This window comes from Salvelinus fontinalis, unplaced genomic scaffold (assembly GCF_029448725.1).
Source record: "Salvelinus fontinalis isolate EN_2023a unplaced genomic scaffold, ASM2944872v1 scaffold_0154, whole genome shotgun sequence".
Lineage (NCBI taxonomy): Eukaryota > Metazoa > Chordata > Actinopteri > Salmoniformes > Salmonidae > Salvelinus > Salvelinus fontinalis.
Genome location: NW_026600363.1, coordinates 237,776 through 259,366, shown reverse-complemented (window position 1 = coordinate 259,366; position 21,591 = coordinate 237,776).

The following is a 21,591-nucleotide window of genomic DNA, read 5'->3' as shown; positions in this document are numbered from 1 at the left end:
CCTATTGTCTCCCCAGTATTATTGTAGTAGGTGTTGAGACCAAGCCCAGGTCCTATTGACTCCCCAGTGTTATTGTAGTAGGTGTTGAGACCAAGCCCAGGTCCTATTGTCTCCCCAGTGTTATTGTAGTAGGTGTTGAGACCAAGCCCAGGTCCTATTGCCTCCCCAGTGTTATTGTAGTAGGAGTTGAGACCAAGCCCAGGTCCTAATGCCTCCCCAGTGTTATTGTAGTAGGTATTGAGACCAAGCCCAGGTCCTATTGTCTCCCCAGTGTTATTGTAGTAGGTGTTGAGACCAAGCCCAGGTCCTATTGTCTCCCCAGTGTTATTGTAGTAGGTGTTGAGACCAAGCCCAGGTCCTATTGTCTCCCCAGTGTTATTGTAGTAGGTGTTGAGACCAAGCCCAGGTCCTATTGTCTTCCCAGTGTTATTGTAGTAGGTGTTGAGACCAAGCCCAGGTCCTATTGCCTCCCCAGTGTTATTGTAGTAGGTGTTGAGACCAAGCCCAGGTCCTATTGTCTCCCCAGTGTTATTGTAGTAGGTGTTGAGACCAAGCCCAGGTCCTATTGTCTCCCCAGTGTTATTGTAGTAGGTGTTGAGACCAAGCCCATGTCCTATTGACTCCCCAGTGTTATTGTAGTAGGTGTTGAGACCAAGCCCAGGTCCTATTGCCTCCCCAGTGTTATTGTAGTAGGTGTTGAGACCAAGCCCAGGTCCTATTGTCTTCCCAGTGTTATTGTAGTAGGTGTTGAGACCAAGCCCAGGTCCTATTGCCTCCCCAGTGTTATTGTAGTAGGTGTTGAGACCAAGTCCAGGTCCTATTGTCTCCCCAGTATTATTGTAGTAGGTGTTGAGACCAAGCCCAGGTCCTATTGACTCCCCAGTGTTATTGTAGTAGGTGTTGAGACCAAGCCCAGGTCCTATTGTCTCCCCAGTGTTATTGTAGTAGGTGTTGAGACCAAGCCCAGGTCCTATTGCCTCCCCAGTGTTATTGTAGTAGGAGTTGAGACCAAGCCCAGGTCCTAATGCCTCCCCAGTGTTATTGTAGTAGGTATTGAGACCAAGCCCAGGTCCTATTGTCTCCCCAGTGTTATTGTAGTAGGTGTTGAGACCAAGCCCAGGTCCTATTGTCTCCCCAGTGTTATTGTAGTAGGTGTTGAGACCAAGCCCAGGTCCTATTGTCTCCCCAGTGTTATTGTAGTAGGTGTTGAGACCAAGCCCAGGTCCTATTGTCTTCCCAGTGTTATTGTAGTAGGTGTTGAGACCAAGCCCAGGTCCTATTGCCTCCCCAGTGTTATTGTAGTAGGTGTTGAGACCAAGCCCAGGTCCTATTGTCTCCCCAGTGTTATTGTAGTAGGTGTTGAGACCAAGCCCAGGTCCTATTGTCTCCCCAGTGTTATTGTAGTAGGTGTTGAGACCAAGCCCATGTCCTATTGACTCCCCAGTGTTATTGTAGTAGGTGTTGAGACCAAGCCCAGGTCCTATTGCCTCCCCAGTGTTATTGTAGTAGGTGTTGAGACCAAGCCCAGGTCCTATTGTCTTCCCAGTGTTATTGTAGTAGGTGTTGAGACCAAGCCCAGGTCCTATTGCCTCCCCAGTGTTATTGTAGTAGGTGTTGAGACCAAGTCCAGGTCCTATTGTCTCCCCAGTATTATTGTAGTAGGTGTTGAGACCAAGCCCAGGTCCTATTGACTCCCCAGTGTTATTGTAGTAGGTGTTGAGACCAAGCCCAGGTCCTATTGTCTCCCCAGTGTTATTGTAGTAGGTGTTGAGACCAAGCCCAGGTCCTATTGCCTCCCCAGTGTTATTGTAGTAGGTGTTGAGACCAAGCCCAGGTCCTATTGTCTCCCCAGTGTTATTGTAATAGGTGTTGAGACCAAGCCCAGGCCCTATTGTCTCCCCAGTGTTATTGTAATAGGTGTTGAGACCAAGCCCAGGTCCTATTGTCTCCCCAGTGTTATTGTAGTAGGTGTTCTATCTAACCATGTCAGGTGAGTAAAACGAGACAATCCCTGGTCGATGTCTTTCTGGGTCATTATAATGAGTTAATGACATTAAATCAAAACTACTTTTTATCTCATAAATTAATGAATGAAGCTTTGCTTTCTGTGTCCTTGTAATTAACTCAATGCCAAGAGTCCACTGTGAATCAACTAATAAAATCAGTGACTGTTGATGCTTGATACCAGCACAGTCAGACAGCGGTGATTGGCTTAGCAACTAGCAGTCAGACAGCGGTGATTAGCTTAGTAACGAGCAGTCAGACAGGGGTGATCGGCTTAGCAACGTGCAGTCAGACAGCGGTGATTGGCTTAGCACCAAGCAGTCAGACAGTGGTGATTGGCTTAGCACCGTGCAGTCAGACAGCGGAGATTGGCTTAGCACCAAGCAGTCAGACAGTGGTGATTGGCTTAGCACCGTGCAGTCAAACAGCAGTGATCGGCTTAGCAACGTGCAGTCAGACAGCAGTGATTGGCTTAGCAACGTGCAGTCAGACAGGGGTGATTGGCTTAGCAACGTGCAGTCAGACAGCGGTGATTGGCTTAGCAACGAGCAGTCAGACAGCGGTGATTGGCTTAGCAACTAGCAGTCAGACAGGGGTGGTTGGCTTAGCAACGTGCAGTCAGACAGCGGTGATTGGCTTAGCAACGAGCAGTCAGACAGCGGTGATTGGCTTAGCAACGAGCAGTCAGACAGCGGTGATTGGCTTAGCAACTAGCAGTCAGACAGGGGTGATTGGCTTAGCAACTTGCAGTCAGACAGGGGTGGTTGGCTTAGCAACGAGCAGTCAGACAGGGGTGATTGGCTTAGCAACGAGCAGTCAGACAGGGGTGATTGGCTTAGCAACGTGCAGTCAGACAGCGGTGATTGGCTTAGCAACGAGCAGTCAGACAGCGGTGATTGGCTTAGCAACTAGCAGTCAGACAGGGGTGGTTGGCTTAGCAACGTGCAGTCAGACAGCGGTGATTGGCTTAGTAACGAGCAGTCAGACAGCGGTGATCGGCTTAGCAACTAGCAGTCAGACAGGGGTGATTGGCTTAGCAACGTGCAGTCAGACAGCGGTGATTGGCTTAGCAACGTGCAGTCAGACAGCGGTGATTGGCTTAGCAACGTGCAGTCAGACAGGGGTGATTGGCTTAGCAACGAGCAGTCAGACAGCGGTGATTGGCTTAGCAACTAGCAGTCAGACAGGGGTGATTGGCTCAGCAACTAGCAGTCAGACAGGGGTGATCGGCTTAGCAACGAGCAGTCATACAGGGGTGATTGGCTTAGCAACGAGCAGTCAGACAGGGGTGATTGGCTCATTAACTAGCAGTCAGACAGCGGTGATTGGCTTAGTAACGAGCTGTCAGACAGTGGTGATTGGCTTAGCAACTAGCAGTCAGACAGCGGTGATTGGCTTAGTAACGAGCAGTCAGACAGCGTTGATTGGCTTAGCAACGAGCAGTCAGACAGCGGTGATTGGCTTAGCAACATTAAAGGATCCTCTCTATTAACCTATCAAGATCCTCCTTTAATAGTCAGCTACTATCAACCTATCAGGATCCTCCTTTAATAGTCAGCTACTATCAACCTATCATGATCCTCCTTTAATAGTCAGCTACTATCAACCTATCAGAATCCTCCTTTAATAGTCGGCTACTATCAACCTATCAGGATCCTCCTTTAATAGTCAGCTACTATCAACCTATCAGGATCCTCCTTTAATAGTCAGCTACTATCAACCTATCAGGATCCTCCTTTAATAGTCAGCTACTATCAACCTATCAGGATCCTCCTTTAATAGTCAGCTACTATCAACCTATCAGGATCCTCCTTTAATAGTCAGCTACTATCAACCTATCAGGATCCTCCTTTAATAGTCAGCTGTATGTTTATAACCTGCGATCCGCCACTCTGCCATACAGCATAATAAAAAACTGGCTGAGCTGAAGACAGAGAGAAGATCACCTATTCCCTGTATAGTACACTACTAGGCTCTGACCTCATAGATACTGTATATATAACATCATAACAGCTCTGACCTCATAGATACTGTATATATAACATCATAACAGCTCTGACCTCATAGATACTGTATATATAACATCATAACAGCTCTGACCTCATAGATACTGTATATATAACACCATCATAACAGCTCTGACCTCATAGATACGGTATATATAACATCATAACAGCTCTGACCTCATAGATACTGTATATATAACATCATCATAACAGCTCTGACCTCATAGATACTGTATATATAACATCATAACAGCTCTGACCCCATAGATATTATATATAACATCATCATAACAGCTCTGACATCATAGATACTGTATATATAACATTATAACAGCTCTGACCTCATAGATACTGTATATATAACATCATCATAACAGCTCTGACCCCATAGATACTGTATATATAACATCATAACAGCTCTGACCTCATAGATAATGTATATATAACATCATAACAGCTCTGACCTCATAGATACTGTATATATAACACCATCATAACAGCTCTGACCTCATATATACTGTATATATAACATCATAACAGCTCTGACCTCATAGATACTGTATATATAACATCATCATAACAGCTCTGACCTCATAGATACTGTATATATAACACTATAATAACAGCTCTGACCTCATATATACTGTATATATAACATCATAACAGCTCTGACCCCATAGATATTATATATAACATCATCATAACAGCTCTGACCTCATATATACTGTATATATAACATCATAACAGCTCTGACCTCATAGATACTGTATATATAACACTATAATAACAGCTCTGACCTCATAGATACTGTATATATAACATCATAACAGCTCTGACCTCATAGACACTGTATATATAACATCATAACAGCTCTAACCTCATAGATACTGTATATATAACATCATCATAACAGCTCTGACCTCATAGATACTGTATATATAACTTCATAACAGCTCTGACCTCATAGATACTGTATATATAACACTATAATAACAGCTCTGACCTCATAGATACTGTATATATAACATCATAACAGCTCTGACCTCATAGATACTGTATATATAACATCATAACAGCTCTGACCTCATAGATACTGTATATATAACATCATCATAAGAGCTCTGACCTCATATATACTGTATATATAACATCATCATAACAGCTCTGACCTCATAGATACTGTATATATAACATCATCATAACAGCTCTGACCTCATAGATACTGTATATATAACATCATAACAGCTCTGACCTCATAGATACTGTATATATAACATCATCATAACAGCTCTGACCTCATAGATACTGTATATATGACATCATCATAACAGCTCTGACCTCCGACCCCTAGGTGATGATGTCATCAGATGAATGTTCTCTGTGAAGGTCACAGAGCTTGAGACGGAGCGGCCTAGCGAGACGAGGGGTTGATGGTTACTCATGTGTTAGATTATTATGTAAATGGTTTCCCTATTTACTACCCCTCTCAGACAAAATGGCACCCTATTCCCTACATAGTGCACTACTTTAGACCAGGGTCAGTAGGACTCTGGCACCCTATTCCCTACATAGTGCACTACTTTAGACCAGGGTCAGTAGGACTCTGGCACCCTATTCCCTACATAGTGCACTACTTTAGACCAGGGTCAGTAGGACTGTGGCACCCTATTCCCTACATAGTGCACTACTTTAGACCAGGGTCAGTAGGACTCTGGCACCCTATAGGACTCTGGCACCCTATACCCTACATAGTGCACTACTTTAGACCAGGGTCAGTAGGACTCTGGCACCCTATTCTCCACAAAGTGCACTACTTTATACCCTGATCAAAGGTAGTGCTCTATATAGGAAATAGTGAACAGGACCCTATTCCCTATGACACCCTAAATGGCACCCTGTTTCCTATGACACCCTAAACGGCACCCTAGTCCCTATGACACCGTAAATGGCACCCTGTTTCCTATGACACCCTAAATGGCACCCTATTCCCTATGACACCCTAAATGGCACCCTGTTTCCTATGACACCCTAAATGGCACCCTATTCCCTATGACACCCTAAATGGCACCCTAAACGGCACCCTATTCCCTATGACACCCTAAATGGCACCCTATTCCCTATGGCACCCTAAATGGCACCCTAAATGGCACCCTGTCTCCTATGACACCCTAAATGGCACCCTAAATGGCACCCTGTCTCCTATGGCACCCTAAATGGCACCCTAAATGGCACCCTAAATGGCACCCTGTCTCCTATGACACCCTAAATTTCACCCTAAACGGCACCCTATTCCCTATGACACCCTAAATGGCACCCTAAATGGCACCCTATTCCCTATGGCACCCTAAATGGCACCCTGTCTCCTATGACACCCTAAATGGCACCCTAAATGGCACCCTGTCTCCTATGACACCCTAAATGGCACCCTAAACGGCACCCTGTCTCATATGACACCCTAAATGGCACCCTAAACGGCACCCTATTCCCTATGACACCCTAAATGGCACCCTAAATGGCACACTGTCTCCTATGACACCCTAAATGGCACCCTAAACGGCACCCTAAATGGCACCCTGTCTCCTATGACACCCTAAATGGCACCCTAAATGGCACCCTATTCCCTATGGCACCCTAAATGGCACCCTAAATGGCACCCTGTCTCCTATGACACCCTAAATGGCACCCTAAACGGCACCCTAAATGGCACCCTGTCTCCTATGACACCCTAAATGGCACCCTAAACGTCACCCTATTCCCTATGACACCCTAAATGGCACCCTAAATGTCACCCTAAATGGCACCCTGTCTCCTATGGCACCCTAAATGGCACCCTATTCCCTATGACACCCTTAATGGCACCCTAAATGGCACCCTGTCTCCTATGACACCCTAAATGGCACCCTATTCCCTATGACACCCTAAATGGCACCCTAAATGGCACCCTGTCTCCTATGGCACCCTAAATGGCACCCTAAATGGCACCCTGTCTCCTATGACACCCTAAATGGCACCCTAAACGGCACCCTGTTCCCTATGACACCCTAAATGGCACCCCAAATGGCACCCTATTCCCTATGGCACCCTAAATGGCACCCTATTACCTATGACACCCTACATGGCACCCTGTCTCCTATGACACCCTAAATGGCACCCTAAACGGCACCCTATTCCCTATGACACCCTAAATGGCACCCTAAAAGGCACCCTATTCCCTATTGCACCCTAAATGGCACCCTGTCTCATATGACACCCTAAATGGCACCCTAAATGGCACCCTGTCTCCTATGACACCCTAAATGGCACCCTAAATGGCACCCTGTCTCCTATGACACCCTAAATGGCACCCTAAACGGCACCCTATTCCCTATGACACCCTAAATGGCACCCTAAATGGCACACTGTCTCCTATGACACCCTAAATGGCACCCTAAACGGCACCCTAAATGGCACCCTGTCTCCTATGACACCCTAATTGACACCCTAAACGGCACCCTATTCCCTATGGCACCCTAAATGGCACCCTATTCCCTATGGCACCCTAAATGGCACCCTAAATGGCACCCTGTCTCCTATGACACCCTAAATGGCACCCTAAACGGCACCCTATTCCCTATGACACCCTAAATGGCACCCTAAATGGCACCCTGTCTCCTATGACACCCTAAATGGCACCCTAAATGGCACCCTATATGGCACCCTGTCTCCTATGGCACCCTAAATGGCACCCTATTCCCTATGACACCCTAAATGGCACCCTAAATAGCACCCTGTTTCCTATGACACCCTAAATGGCACCCTATTCCCTATGACACCCTAAATGGCACCCTAAATAGCACCCTGTCTCCTATGGCACCCTAAATGGCACCCTAAATGGCACCCTGTCTCCTATGACACCCTAAATGGCACCCTAAACGGTACCCTATTCCCTATGACACCCTAAATGGCACCCTAAATGGCACCCTATTCCCTATGGCACCCTAAATGGCACCCTATTCCCTATGACACCCTACATGGCACCCTGTCTCCTATGGCACCCTAAATGGCACCCTGTCTCCTATGGCACCCTCAATGACACCCTATTCCCTATGACACCCTAAATGGCACCCTGTCTCCTATGACACCCTAAATGGCACCCTGTCTCCTCTGGCACCCTCAATGGCACCCTATTCCCTATGGCACCCTCAATGACACCCTATTCCCTATGGCACCCTAAATGGCACCCTGTCTCCTATGGCACCCTAAATGGCACCCTAAACGACAACCTATTCCCTATGACACCCTAAATGGCACCCTGTCTCCTATGGCACCCTAAATGGCACCCTGTTCCCTATATTCCAATAGGGCTCTTGTCAAAAGTAGTGTAATATATAGGGAATAGCGTGCCATTTGGGACACACATGTCCACTTTAGCTTTAACTGTATCCAAGATAAACAGACTAGCTAAGTACTGTTTCTCTTGTCTCTGTTTAAAGATCTGCATGATGAGAGAAGGCATTTACAAGACGGTAAGGAAGTGAACGGCTGTCTCTTAATGCTGCAGTCCCCTTGGAAGTAGATACTGGATGTATCAGCAGCTACTCTTCCTGGGGTTTATTATGGATCTCCATTAGTTCCTGTCAAGGCATCAGCTACTCTTCCTGGGGTTTATTATGGATCCCCATTAGTTCCTGCCAAGGCAACAGCTACTCTTCCTGGGGTTTATTATGGATCCCCATTAGTTCCTGCCAAGGCAGCAGCTACTCTTCCTGGGGTTTATTATGGATCCCCATTAGTTCCTGCCAAGGCAACAGCTACTCTTCCTGGGGTTTATTATGGATCCCCATTAGTTCCTGCCAAGGCAGCAGCTACTCTTCCTGGGGTTTATTATGGATCCCCATTAGTTCCTGCCAAGGCAGCAGCTACTCTTCCTGGGGTTTATTATGGATCCCCATTAGTTCCTGCCAAGGCAGCAGCTACTCTTCCGGGGGTTTATTATGGATCCCCATTACTTCCTGCCAAGGCAGCAGCTACTCTTCCTGGGGTTTATTATGGATCCCCATTAGTTCCTGCCAAGGCAGCAGCTACTCTTCCTGGGGTTTATTATGGATCCCCATTAGTTCCTGCCAAGGCAGCAGCTACTCTTCCTGGGGTTTATTATGGATCCCCATTACTTCCTGCCAAGGCAGCAGCTACTCTTCCTGGGGTTTATTATGGATCCCCATTAGTTCCTGCCAAGGCAGCAGCTACTCTTCCTGGGGTTTATTATGGATCCCCATTAGTTCCTGCCAAGGCAGCAGCTACTCTTCCTGGGGTTTATTATGGATCCCCATTAGTTCCTGCCAAGGCAGCAGCTACTCTTCCTGGGGTTTATTATGGATCCCCATTACTTCCTGCCAAGGCAGCAGCTACTCTTCCTGGGGTTTATTATGGATCCCCATTACTTCCTGCCAAGGCAGCAGCTACTCTTCCTGGGGTTTATTATGGATCCCCATTAGTTCCTGCCAAGGCAGCAGCTACTCTTCCTGGGGTTTATTATGGATCCCCATTAGTTCCTGCCAAGGCAGCAGCTACTCTTCCTGGGGTTTATTATGGATCCCCATTAGTTCCTGCCAAGGCAGCAGCTACTCTTCCTGGGGTTTATTATGGATCCCCATTACTTCCTGCCAAGGCAGCAGCTACTCTTCCTGGGGTCTATTATGGATCCCCATTACTTCCTGCCAAGGCAGCAGCTACTCTTCCTGGGATTTATTATGGATCCCCATTAGTTCCTGCCAAGGCAGCAGCTACTCTTCCTGGGGTTTATTATGGATCCCCATTTCTTCCTGCCAAAGCAGCAGCTACTCTTCCTGGGGTCCAGCCAAATTAAGGCAGTTTATACCATTTTAAAAACATTACATTACATTCACAACACACTGTGTGCCCTCAGGCCCCTACTCCACCACTACCACATATCTACAGTACTGAATCCATGTGTACGTGTGTGTATAGTGCGTATGCTATCGTGTATGTGTGTGTGTGTGTATGCATGTGTCTGTGCCTATGTTTGTGTTGTTTCAAAGTCCCCGATGTTCCAGAAGGTGTATTTTAATCTGTTTTTTAAAATCTGATTCTCCTGCTGCATCAGTTACCTGATGTGGAATAGAGTTCCATGTAGTCATGGCTCTATGTAGTACTGTGCGCCTCACATAGTCTGTTCTGGACTTGGGGGCTGTGAAGAGACCTCTGGTGGCATGTCTTGTGGGGTCTGCATGGGTGTCTGAGCTGTGTGCCAGTAGTTTAAACAGACCTCTGGTGGCATGTCTTGTGGGGTATACATGGGTGTCTGAGCTGTGTGCTGCTAGTTTAGACAGACAGCTCGGTGCATTCAACATGTCAATACCTCTCATAAATACAAGCAGTGATGAAGTCAATCTCTCCTCCACTTTGAGCCATGAGAGATTAACATGCATATTATTCATATTAGCTCTCTGTGTACATCCAAGGGCCAGCCGTGTTGTCCTGTTCTGAGCCAATTGCAATTTTTCTAAGTCCTTTTTTTGTGGCACCTGACCACACGACAGAACAGTAGTCCAGGTGCGACAAAACTAGGTCCTGTAGGACCTGCCTTGTTGATAGTGCTGTTAAGAAGGGCGAAACTAGGGCCTGTAGGACCTGGCTTGTTGATAGTGCTGTTAAGAAGGTAGAAACTAGGGCCTGTAGGACCTGCCTTGTTGATAGTGTTGTTAAGAAGGCAGAGCATCGCTTTATTATGGACAGACCTCTCCCCATCTTAGCTACTGTTGTATCAACATGTTTTGACCTTGACAGTTTACAACCCAGGGTAAATCCAAGCAGTTTAGTCACTTAAACCTGCTCAATTTCCACATTATTCATTACATGATGTAGTTGAGGTTTAGGGTTTAGGGAATGATTTGTCCCAAATACAATGCTTTTAGTTGTATAAATATTTAGGGCTAATTTATTCCTTGCCACCCACTCTCAAACTAACTGCAGCTCTTTGTTAAGTGTTGCAGTCATTTCAGTCGCTGTAGTAGCTGACGTGTATAGTGTTAAGTCATCCACATACATAGACACACTGGCTTTACTCAACGCCAATGGCAATTCATTAGTAAAGTTTGAACATGGTAATGGGCCTAGACAGCTGCCCTGGGGAATTCCTGATTCTACCTGGATTATGTTGGAGAGGCTTCCATTAAAGAACACTCTCTGTGTTCTGTTAGACAGGTAACTCTTTATCCACATTATAGCAGGGGGGATGTAAAGCCATAACACATACGCAAACTATGAACGATAAGTGTCAAAAAGCCACACGGAAGTCGAACAAAACAGCCCCCCTCAACAATCTTTTTTTTATCACCAATTTCTCTCAGCCAATCGTCAGTCATTTGTGTAAAGTGCTGTGCTTGTTGAATACTGTAGAACCCTACCCTGTTTTTGGTCAGAAGAAGTGCACTGTGGGAATCGGTGCCATTTGCCTAGCATCCAGAGTGTAATTGTATCACTATGGAAATGGTTTCTGCTTTGTCCACAAAATTACATTTCGTCTCTAAAAATAAACAATTGTGATTGGTTGAATCTCAGCACTCTCATTGTAAAACCTCGTATTGTTCAATCTGGTGAGAAAAATCACATGTGGAGATATACGCAATCTTGGTTCTGCGTCCCCAATGGAACCCTATTCCCTATATATAGTGCACTACTTTAGACCAGAGCCCTATTCCCTATATAGTGCACTACTTTAGACCAGGGCCTATGGGGCTATAAATAGGACCCATAAGGCTCGGGTCAAAAGTAGTGCACTAAATAGGGAATAGGGTGCCACAGTCCTACCGACCCTGGTCCAAAGTAGTGCACTAAATAGGGAATAGGGTTCCATTTGGGACACACCCTTTCTAATGTGACTCACTGTTATTCTGAACTTCAAGAGTACTTTTATGAAGGCAAATCTCCCGCAGTCTATTTATTGTCCGTGACTGTGCTTTCTTTTCGCCCGAGCTGGAGAGAAAGCCAATGTGTTCTCTTCCTGTACACAAAAGGAAGTGAATTAAATTCTTATCAGTGGGGGGAAAAAAACACAAAACACCCTCCTGTATAGAAGGCAATGTTTTGTGGGATAACATTTAGTCTCATCAAGGTACCAAAGCACAAACTCAGTAACACAGCACGCTCATCGGGAAACAGGTTGCGTCTTGAAATGACAACCCGTTCCCCTATATAGTGCACTACTTTTAACTAGCGCCCCCATAGGACTCTGGACAAAAGTAGTGCACTATGTAGGGAATAGGGTGCCAGAGTCCTACTGACCCTGGTCTAAAGTAGTGCACTATGTAGGGAATAGGGTGCCAGAGTCCTACTGACCATGGTCTAAAGTAGTGCACTATGTAGGGAATAGGGTGCCAGAGTCCTACTGACCATGGACAAAAGTAGTGCACTAATTAGGGGACTAGGAAGCCATTTCAGACTCAACCCAGGTGATTGGTATGTAAGGAGAGTTTTGAAAAGACAACCAGATAATGGTAATTATCACACTTCATAGAAGTTTGTGTTGGTATCATAACTATAGACCTCTAGATAACAAGTCATGTCCATTTGTAAACCCCATGGTTGGTGTAATGTATGTCTAATCTGGATGGTTGAGGAAACAGGAAGTGATAGAGGCCTATAATGTAACCATGTACAGTAGGTGGTCTATACCACTGTCATAATGTAATGTATGTCTATTCTGGATGGTTGAGGAAACAGGAAGTGATAGAGGCCTATAATGTAACCATGTACAGTAGGTGGTCTATACCACTGTCATAATGTAATGATGTATATTCTGGATGGTTGAGGAAACAGGAAGTGATGTAACCATGTACAGTAGGTGGTCTATACCACTGTCATAATGTAATGATGTCTATTCTGGATGGTTGAGGAAACAGGAAGTGATAGAGGCCATGACAGGAAGTGATGTAACCATGTACAGTAGGTGGTCTATACCACTGTCATAATGTAATGATGTATATTCTGGATGGTTGAGGAAACAGGAAGTGATAGAGGCCATGACAGGAAGTGATGTAACCATGTAAGTAGGTGGTCTATACCACTGTCATAATGTAATGATGTATATTCTGGATGGTTGAGGAAACAGGAAGTGATAGAGGCCATGACAGGAAGTGATGTAACCATGTACAGTAGGTGGTCTATACCACTGTCATAATGTAATGATGTCTATTCTGGATGGTTGAGGAAACAGGAAGTGATAGAGGCCATGACAGGAAGTGATGTAACCATGTACAGTAGGTGGTCTATACCACTGTCATAATGTAATGATGTATATTCTGGATGGTTGAGGAAACAGGAAGTTATAGAGGCCATGACAGGAAGTGATGTAACCATGTACAGTAGGTGGTCTATACCACTGTCATAATGTAATGATGTCTATTCTGGATGGTTGAGGAAACAGGAAGTGATAGAGGCCATGACAGGAAGTGATGTAACCATGTACAGTAGGTGGTCTATACCCCTGTCATAATGTAATGTATGTTTAATCTGGATGGTTGAGGAAACAGGAAGTGATAGAGGCCATGACAGGAAGTGATGTAACCATGTACAGTAGGTGGTCTATACCACTGTCATAATGTAATGATGTATAATCTGGATGGTTGAGGAAACAGGAAGTGATAGAGGCCTATAATGTAACCATGTACAGTAGGTGGTCTATACCACTGTCATAATGTAATGTATGTCTAATCTGGATGGTTGAGGAAACAGGAAGTGATAGAGGCCATGACAGGAAGTGATGTAACCATGTACAGTAGGTGGTCTATACCACTGTCATAAGGCCATTGAGGAAGTTCTCATCATGTTGTTCAGCAGCGTTCTCCATTTCAGTCTAGCTGTCGTATTCATTCATGTTTACCAGATAATAATTATAGCTTAAGGCTGTGTGTAGAAACAGGTGAGGGACAAACCTTATGTTGAAGTCAGAGTGAGTGTCCCAAATGGCACCCTATTCCCTATGTAGTGCACTTATTCTGACCAGGTACCCTATGGTTTTGATCAAAAGGAGTGCACTATGTAGGGACTATGGCGCCAGAGTCCTACTGACCATGGTCTAAAGTAGTGCACTATGTAGGGAATAGGGTGCCAGAGACCTACCGACCCTGGTCCAAAGTAGTGCATTATGTAGGGAATAGGGTGCCAAAGTCCTACCGACCCTGGTCCAAAGTAGTGCACTATGTAGGGAATAGGGTGTCAGAGACCTACCGACCCTGGTCTAAAGTAGTGCACTATGTAGGGAATAGGGTGCCAGAAACCTACCGACCCTGGTCCAAAGTAGTGCACTATGTAGGGAATAGGGTGCCGGTCGGGATGTAGACAGAAAACCATGAGAAGAATCAACAGTGAGCCTTATTGTGATTATTTTAAAATTAAAATGGTTAAAGAGCAACACAAATAGCTTCTTAGCAAAGAGCAATTTCTCAAGTAAGTATTTTCCTAGGATTATCTGGGAGTGGTCTGAGTGGGGAGGGGAAAACTAAAAACTAGCTGTTATTCGCAGAGAGGTTTGGAACTCTCTTTCTGATTGGTCTATTAACTAACTAACTGATATTTCAGGAAGTCTTTCCAAACAGCTCTTATACTAAAACAGCATTATAATCATTTTCACAAATTCACAGTATTATTCCAACCTCATAGTGTGGAAATATATATAAAACATAAGAAAATCATGTTTTTGACCGCACTGGGCCTTTAATACTGCAGCACCTGAGAGGTTGTGGGGGAGTTAAGAGGGAGACGTGTTGATTGTCTCTTTCATGAGAGGAAACAGAGATCCCTGGTTTGATTTCTGCTTCTATTTTTAATTTCATTTACTTTTACTCCTTTCCAACCCACATGGCTTGGTACACAGTGATATCAGGCTTGGTACACCGTGATATCAGGCTTGGTACACAGCAATATCAAGCTGGGTACACAGTGATATCAGGCTTGGTACACAGTGATATCAGGCTTGGTACACAGTGATATCAGGCTTGGTACACAGTGAAATCAGGTTGAGGATACATTTGACTTTCATTTAACATCAGAGTATAAGTATATATAACTTTTTTAAACATTTAATTTGTCATTTCTATGAAGCCATATACCATTAAACGTTTTCTTCTGCACCCTCCCTAACAGCCAATAGGACACAGCTCCCTGCACCCTCCCTAACAGCCAATAGGACACAGCTCCTTGCACCCTCCCTAACAGCCAATAGGACACAGCTCTCTGTACCCTCCCAAACAGCCAATAGGACACAGCTAGAGCCCTTCCCGGTCACTAGTTAGTACCCTTCCCTGCCACTAGTTAGTACCCTTCCCTGTCACTAGTTGGTACCCTTCCCTGTCACTAGTTAGTACCCTTCCCTGACACTAGTTAGTACCCTTCCCTGTCACTAGTTAGTACCCTTCCCTGCCACTAGTTAGTACCCTTCCCTGCCACTAGTTAGTCCCCTGCCCTGCCACTAGTTAGTACCCTTCCCTGTCACTAGTTAGTACCCTTCCCTGTCACTAGTTAGTACCCTTCCCTGTCACTAGTTAGTACCCTTCCCTGACACTAGTTAGTACCCTTCCCTGCCACTAGTTAGTACCCTTCCCTGTCACTAGTTGGTACCCTTCCCTGTCACTAGTTAGTACCCTTCCCTGACACTAGTTAGTACCCTTCCCTGTCACTAGTTAGTACCCTTCCCTGACACTAGTTAGTACCCTTCCCTGTCACTAGTTAGTACCCTTCCCTGCCACTAGTTAGTACCCTTCCCTGCCACTAGTTAGTACCCTTCCCTGCCACTAGTTAGTCCCCTGCCCTGCCACTAGTTAGTACCCTTCCCTGTCACTAGTTAGTACCCTTCCCTGTCACTAGTTAGTACCCTTCCCTGTCACTAGTTAGTACCCTTCCCTGCCACTAGTTAGTACCCTTCCCTGACACTAGTTAGTACCCTTCCCTGACACTAGTTAGTACCCTTCCCTGTCACTAGTTAGTACCCTTCCCTGTCACTAGTTAGTACCCTTCCCTGACACTAGTTAGTACCCTTCCCTGACACTAGTTAGTACCCTTCCCTGTCACTAGTTAGTACCCTTCCCTGTCACTAGTTAGTACCCTTCCCTGTCACTAGTTAGTACCCTTCCCTGTCACTAGTTAGTACCCTTCCCTGTCACTAGTTAGTACCCTTCCCTGTCACTAGTTAGTACCCTTCCCTGACACTAGTTAGTACCCTTCCCTGTCACTAGTTAGTACCCTTCCCTGACACTAGTTAGTACCCTTCCCTGACACTAGTTAGTACCCTTCCCTGTCACTAGTTAGTACCCTTCCCTGTCACTAGTTAGTACCCTTCCCTGCCACTAGTTAGTACCCTTCCCTGCCACTAGTTAGTACCCTTCCCTGACACTAGTTAGTCCCCTGCCCTGCCACTAGTTAGTACCCTTCCCTGTCACTAGTTAGTACCCTTCCCTGTCACTAGTTAGTACCCTTCCCTGACACTAGTTAGTACCCTTCCCTGTCACTAGTTAGTACCCTTCCCTGACACTAGTTAGTACCCTTCCCTGACACTAGTTAGTACCCTTCCCTGTCACTAGTTAGTACCCTTCCCTGTCACTAGTTAGTACCCTTCCCTGCCACTAGTTAGTACCCTTCCCTGCCACTAGTTAGTACCCTTCCCTGACACTAGTTAGTCCCCTGCCCTGCCACTAGTTAGTACCCTTCCCTGTCACTAGTTAGTACCCTTCCCTGTCACTAGTTAGTACCCTTCCCTGTCACTAGTTAGTACCCTTCCCTGCCACTAGTTAGTACCCTTCCCTGCCACTAGTTAGTACCCTAATTCCACCGTTAGCATTTATTTTGCTAGGAGAGAAATACACATCTAATTCCACAGTTAGCATTGTAGTTCTCATTTCTTTTGATAGTGGTGATTTTGTATTGAGTCATGAAATTAATTTGTCACTCTACTAATTACTGTATAACGCTGCTAACTAATTGGGTGTAATTACTGCTTCAGTGATCTGCATAGCGCCTGATTGACATTTAAACATGACAACGCGTCCCAAACCGAACCCTGCTATTCACTACATAGCGCACTGATGTTAACCAGAGCCCTATGCCCCCGGGTCCAAAGTAGTGCACTATATAGTGAATAGGGTGGCCATTTTGGATGTAGATATGTCATGATGAGAACAGACCAGCTATTAGAGATGGCTGCTGCAGGAATTATAATTAAGACCTGTGGATATAAGCAAGAACATAACTGAAGGGATGTTTTCTATGAGACAAATAGCGAGTGTGTTATAAAGCATAGAGATGCTATAGTTCACGATATTCATTATAATATTTTACATGGAATTATATGGTTTTAAAAAAAAGCTGTATATCTAAAATATTGTACCAGATTTAGTTGTATATCCAATTGCAATTCTTCCTGACCAAAGCTCTGACATAACAGACGAGTGGTTGAACACGTATTGGCCTTGTCCTGATGTATTGATGCCGTGTTAGAATCAGAAGCTCATCGGGCAATAATCACAGGGGTCTGACATCCTCTCGTAGTGATTCTAACCAGTCTCTGTCTGTCCAGGGACAAACACACCTGTGATTCTAACCAGTCTCTGTCTGTCCAGGGTAATAACACACCTGTGATTCTAACCAGTCTCTGTCTGTCCAGGGACAAACACACCTGTGATTCTAACCAGTCTCTGTCTGTCCAGGGACAAACACACCTGTGATTCTAACCAGTCTCTGTCTGTCCAGGGAAATACAAGCCTGTGATTCTAACCAGTCTCTGTCTGTCCAGGGTAATAACACACCTGTGATTCTAACCAGTCTCTGTCTGTCCAGGGACAAACACACCTGTGATTCTAACCAGTCTCTGTCTGTCCAGGGACAAACACGCCTGTGATTCTAACCAGTCTCTGTCTGTCCAGGGACAAACAAACCTGTGATTCTAACCAGTCTCTGTCTGTCCAGGGACAAACAAGCCTGTGATTCTAACCAGTCTCTGTCTGTCCAGGGACAAACACACCTGTGATTCTAACCAGTCTCTGTCTGTCCAGGGACAAACACGCCTGTGATTCTAACCAGTCTCTGTCTGTCCAGGGACAAACAAACCTGTGATTCTAACCAGTCTCTGTCTGTCCAGGGACAAACAAGCCTGTGATTCTAACCAGTCTCTGTCTGTCCAGGGACAAACACACCTGTGATTCTAGCCAGTCTCTGAAGTCTCCATCTGAACATCTGAAATCTATTGATCCTGTCAGCTACCCTACCATGCCTATTGGCTGAACCTGTGTGTGTGTGTGGTGTGTGGTGTGTGGTGTGTGTGTGTGTGTGTGTGTGTGTGTGTGTGTGTGTGTGTGTGTGTGTGTGTGTGTGTGTGTGTGTGTGTGTGTGTGTGTGTAACTCACTCTTAACCGTCCTATGGAAGTGCTTCCCCTGTAGTGCCCAGTAGGGCCCCTCCATTTTGTCAGCCTGGCTGGTAATCTCTTCCACCCAGCAGGCAGGCAGAGGGCCTCCTTTTGTTACCCCATCTACGCCCCTCCTCCCTGGCCTGGAGAATAGCCTACCAAGGCCCTCTATGGATGACTGAACCTAATGCACTTCACTGGTGCTCTGAATACCGGTAAGACAAATTAATATCATTGTCAAGTTGAAAAGTAACAGTCAAATTAAAAAATAATCCAGCAAGCTAGGACCTATGGTAGATGGCTTCCCAGCATGCATTTCACTCCACTGGGCCATGGTAGTTGGCTTCCCCAGCATGCATTTCACTCCACTGACCCATGGTAGTTGGCTCCCCCAGCATGCATTTCACTCCACTGGGCCATGGTAGATGGCTTCCCAGCATGCATTTCACTCCACTGACCCATTGTAGTTGGCTCCCCCAGCATGCATTTCACTCCACTGACTCATTGTAGATGGCTTCCCAGCATGCATTTCAGTCCACTGACCCATGGTAGATGGCTTCCCCCAGCATGCATTTCACTCCACTGACCCATGGTAGTTGGCTTCCCCCAGCATGCATTTCACTCCACTGACCCATGGTAGATGGCTTCCCAGCATGCATTTCACTCCACTGACCCATGGTAGTTGGCTTCCCCAGCATGCATTTCACTCCACTGACCCATGGTAGATGGCTTCCCAGCATGCATTTCACTCCACTGACTCATTGTAGATGGCTTCCCCAGCATGCATTTCACTCCACTGACCCATGATAGTTGGCTTCCCCAGCATGCATTTCACTCCACTGACCCATGGTAGATGGCTTCCCCAGCATGCATTTCACTCCACTGACCCATGGTAGATCGCTTCCCAGCATGCATTTCACTCCACTGACTCATTGTAGATGGCTTCCCAGCATGCATTTCACTCCACTGACTCATTGTAGTTGGCTTCCCCAGCATGCATTTCACTCCACTGACTCATTGTAGTTGGCTTCCCCAGCATGCATTGTAGTTGGCTTCCCCCAGCATACATTGTAGTTGGCTTCCCCCAGCATGCATTGCACTCCACTGTAAAATGATTTTAAAGGTCCTCTTTACTTCATGCACCTTACATTTATATTTACCTTGAATTCTCTTCGATGACCTTTTTGTCCCTGCTCTCTCCCTGTTGGAACAGCTTTCTCTTTCCAGCAGTGCCCAACCAACCCAAGGCTCCCCGGCCTACTGTATTTCCTCCTGGCCAGATGCTCAGGGCTGAAGTCTCCCCTGGTCAAGGCCCTCTAGAGCCCCCAGCTCACTTCATCCTTTTCTCCAGCACCTGTTCCGGCCTTGTCAAGGCCATGGCACTGGACTGGAGAATCCTGGGAGCTTGGAGACTAGCCATCTGCTCTGCTTCCCAACTCTGCACCATTCTACGGTTCTACCCCCTAGTCCCTCGAGCCTCTCGAGTCTGCAGTCAGGCCTACTGCAGTACTGGAGCCATTCTACCTCCTAGTCCCTGGAGCCTCTGTAGTCTGCAGTCAGACCTACTGCAGTACTGGAGCCATTCTACCCCCCAGTCTCTGGAGCCTCTCTAGTCTGCAGCCTGGTCTACTGCAGCCTGGCCTACTGCAGCCATAGCCTACTGCAGTACTGGAGCCATTCTACACCCCAGTCTCTGGAGCCTCTCTAGTCTGAAGCCTGGCCTACTGCAGCCATTGTCTACTGCAGCCTGGCCTACTGCAGCCAGGGCCTACTGCAGTACTGGAGCCATTCTACCCTCAGTCCCTGGGAGCCTCTGTAGCCTGCAGCCTGGTCTACTGCAGCCTGGTCTACTGCAGCCTGGTCTACTGCAGCCTGGTCTACTGCTGCTCTGGAGCCTAGCTATTTTAATTTTATATTATTTTTTATTTAACCTTTATTTAACTAGGCAAGTCAGTTAAGAACAAATTCTTATTTACAATGACGGCCTACCAAACGGCAAAAGGCCTCCTGCAGGGACGGAGGCTGGGATAAAAAATAACAAATAAATTAAATATAAATATAGGACAAAACACACATCATGACAAGAGAGACAACACTACATAAAGAGAGACCTAAGACAACAACATAGCAAGGCAGCAACACATGACAACACAACATGGTAGCAGGACAACATGGTAGCAGCACAACATGGTAGCAACACAACATGGTAGAAACACAACATGGTAGCAACACAACATGGTAGCAACACAAAAACAGGGTACAAACATTGTTGGGCACAGACAACAGCACAAAGGGCAAGAAGGTAGAGACAACAATACATCACACAAAGCAGCCACGACTGTCAGTAAGAGTATCCATGAATGAGTCTTTGAATGAAGAGATGGAGATAAAACTGTCCAGTTTGAGTGTTTGTTGCAGCTCGTTCCAGTCGCTAGCTGCAGAAAACTGAAAAGACGAGCGACCCAGGGATGTGTGTGCTTTGGGGAACTTTAACAGAATGTGACTGGCAGAACGGGTGTTATATGTGGAGGATGAGGGCTGCAGTAGATATCTCAGATAAGGGGGAGTGAGGCCTAAGAAGGTTTTTATAAATAAGCATCAACCAGTGGGTCTTGCGACCGGTATACAGAGATGACCAGTTTACAGAAGAGTATAGAGTGTAGTGATGTGTCCTATAAGGAGCATTGGTGGAAAATCTGATGTCCGAATGGTAAAGAACATCTAGCCGCTCGAGAACACCCTTACCTGTCGATCTATAAAGTACGTCTCCGTAATCTAGCATGGGGTAGAGCCTTAATGATTTGAGGCCACAGCCCTGATGTGGAAGACACCATCTCATGCCATAAGTATCACAAGCACACTCTGTGCCTATTTTGAATCATACAATATGAATATTGTATATAAGCCCCATATGCCTCACTGACAAGATATATAGTGTGGTACAACTCTAAGAGTGTGTGTGTGTGTGTGTGTGTGTGTGTGTGTGTGTGTGTGTGTGTGTGTGTGTGTGTGTGTGTGTGTGTGTGTGTGTGTGTGTGTGTGTGTGTGTGTGTGTGTGTGTCTAGTGTACATCTCCTCATCACAAGGCTCTTGAGGAAGTGGAGTTTTGGGGATTTTTTTGTCATTTCAGTAGAAATATTTTAAAACAGCCAGACAAACAGACACCGAGCTCTTAAGGACTCTCAAAC